This window comes from Camelina sativa, chromosome 2, assembly GCF_000633955.1.
Source record: "Camelina sativa cultivar DH55 chromosome 2, Cs, whole genome shotgun sequence".
NCBI classification, from domain to species: domain Eukaryota; kingdom Viridiplantae; phylum Streptophyta; class Magnoliopsida; order Brassicales; family Brassicaceae; genus Camelina; species Camelina sativa.
This window is the reverse complement of record NC_025686.1, coordinates 3,638,021-3,641,235: the sequence shown is the minus strand read 5'-3', so window position 1 is coordinate 3,641,235 and position 3,215 is coordinate 3,638,021.

Here is a 3,215-nt window from a genome sequence, read left to right as displayed (position 1 = left end):
ACAATGTACTATGAGATCATGTCGTTTGCCTCTCCAAGAGAGAAAATTGCCATAGTGTCGGAGGTCAAATAGATCGCACTCCGCCATAAAGGAGCGAATATCAACAAAGGTACCTTCGTGTCTCTCAGGGCCTCCTTGTTTCTCCGAAGTATCTATTATATCATTAAAGTCTCCTGTCAGGAACCAAGGGGATTCTCTGGTAATACCAAAGGTAGTAAGTTCATCCCATATAGCTTTTCTTTTTGATCTATCTGGTTCGCCATAGATAAATGTTGAGAAAAATGACTTTCCTTCCGATGTGACACAAGTGTCAATATAATCTTTGCAGGCATTAATGATGTTAATCTCAACATGATGTTTCCACAGTAGGGCAAGGCCTCCACCCCCCGGACTGTGAGGAGGGACAAAGATGTAATGGGGATAGTTCATCCACTGAAGGGACGACAGGACCTTTTCATCACTATTCTTAGTCTTCATGAGGAATAGAATGTCAGGTGAGATACTGGAGTGCATCTCACGGAAGCGCCGGCCTGTTGTGGGATTCCCCAACCCACAACAGTTCCAGCTCAGTATCTTTAAGGAAGAGGATTTGGTGGATTGGGAAAATCCACCTTCTTCTTTACTGACGCTGGTATGATGGTTTGCATAGGGGGATCTCCACTGCTTCTTGCATTCTGAGCTGAGATCGTTTCCTTACCAGTGCCTCTGCGACTTGAGCTGGGTAGGTTTGCTTTTAGGTTGCTCTTCCTTTGAGTTTGTGTTTTCTCTGGAGACCCATTTGCCAAATTTCGTTTTTGACTCTTTGCTCCTACTAACCATAGACATGTCTTACCAGTAGTTTTTGCAACAGGTGGTCTACCTCTACCCCTTTTTGTGTTTTGGGTAGAGGTTTCAGTGTGTTCCAGAGTTTGTTCACGGGTCAAAGAAGTATTCTCTCTTTGGGGGTCTTCCGGAGGCAGCTCTTGTGAGAAGACTGTCGGGGACTGGAGGATGCTCTCTCTAGTAGCTTGAATAAGTCTGTCTGCAGTGTCCGACATCAGGTTCTTAGCTTCTCCTTGAATAACTCTTTGCTTTCTAGCTGCACTCTCACTGGGGTCTGGTACTGTAAGATATTGTATAGTGACTTCCCTCAACTCGTTCATAACTTGATCTTTGGTAGGTATACTTTCAGGTAGAACATTATGAGTAGGTTGTGCTAATGGATGAGGAAGGCTTCCTATCGGTGGTGGAGGAGGTGGAGTAACCGGGTCCGGGGCATCAAGCTCTCTTTCTAGAGGTGGTCATCGCAGTCTGGAGGAATCAGATCTTTCCAACGTTTCTCCACCTCCCGGGATGATTTTCTCTCTCCATTGCATGGTGGAGGTCTTATCTCTCTAGTGACCTCTTGGGGGAAGGCTTGCTTGTTCTGACCGCCTACTTGAGGATTGTCTTGAATAAGGATGGCTTCTTTCTCTATCCGCCACTCTTCTTCGGTTCAGGTGGTGCTGATTCTGATTAGGATAGCGAGGCAGATAGCTATTGATCTGAGCCCCAGAGATAGAGCGACTGTTGTGGTGTTCCTGTCCATTGGGTATGTAATGTCTGGAAGCTGATTGACCAGAGGCGGTTGTTGGAGCTCTAAAGTTGTCTTCTGGTTTATAATAGTTTCTCCTAACCGTTTGAGAGACAGAGGGCGCAGTCAATGCACTGGTTTTACGGGTATCTTTGTTCGGGAGATGGGTCGGGCAATCTTTCACTTCATGTGTGAGCTTAAAGCAGTGTGAACAGTGGTTCTTCAGATTCTTGTAATCCAGTATACCCAGAGCATCACTTCCATTGGGAAAGTCCACCATGGTTTCTTTAACAAGAGGCTCGAGTCCATCTATTAGTACTCGGAGTTTAGCCGAATCAGAGGAGATCTCCATTTTCTTTATTACACTAAGTTCTTGGCCAATTACCTCTAACATCTGTGGTTGCCAGTAATGTTTTGGAAGGCCCTGGAGTTCAACACAGAAAGGGATCTTGGATGGAAAAGAATCAGAGATAATGGGCTCCCACTTTTGTAAGATAACCATCCATTAGCTATAGTGATAAGTTCTATTATCAAGGACTTTTTGCATATCCTCCTCCACATCAAACCGGAACTGAAAGCATCCCCAACCCAGATCTGCACCAGTGGCCTTGCCTTTTAGGTTCCATCTGCTGACTAAGAAAGGGAACAAAGACCATAACCTCTGAGCTTGTGGGTTTGTTAGTCTTCCCATTAGAGTGAGAGAATTTTCTTCAATAAGGGTGGATGTGTCTAGTTCCAGGGCTCGGATACGTCTGTGGTGCGGAGGGGAGGAGTTAACTGCAACTTCTTTGCCTTTGAGGTGGTAAGGTATTCTCTTGTCCATGATTTAGGTTTAGACAAATATGGTTGGTGGGTTAAAGCAAGGGGAACTTTGGGTATGATATGGTGGTATGGAAGTTTAACTAGTTTCAAGGGTTTATGCAGAGTTAAAAAAGTTTAAAGCCAACAAAAGAATACGTACCAGAGAGCTGTATCCTTCACCTTCTTGTGCACTAAGCAAGGAGAACAGCCGGAGGGGAGGTTTCCGGGGGAATTCTCACCGTCAACATGCGAAAAGACCGATGGACTTTGTAGAGGCGGGTGAAGGACCGCTGGTTACTTCCTTTAACAGCTAAAGTGGGTTGGTAAGATGCGGTTTTTTTAAAAGTTCTTTCTGCTTTGAAAAAGCATCGAGACTCGTGCCTGAGAGAGAAAAGTTTCTTTGTTATATTCTCAATCGTTCATAGTCATAGGGCAGATCTATTTATGTCTATCTTTTTATGGGGTGAAAATATAATAATTTTTTATATATTTTACTAATATCTAAAATTTATTCTCTCTGTTAAAAAATTATAAGAGTTTTTAGCTAAAAGCATGCTTTTTAAGAAATATTTTTTAACAAAAAATCAATAAATAAATAGATTAAAACTTGCAACATAAAAAGNATCCTACTATATTAATTGGGAAGTACAAATATGAAACTAACCTTAAATGTGTAAAAAATTACATTCAATTGCCATTAGAAAAACTTAATTAAGATTAATAAATTAATTTAATAAATATAATTAATTAAAAAATGAAAATCGGGGATACATTAAATAAAATAAATTGTAGAAAAATAAAAAAAATCTATTAGATCAAAACTAATACATATTTTTAAAAAAATTAACAGCTAAGATTTTAA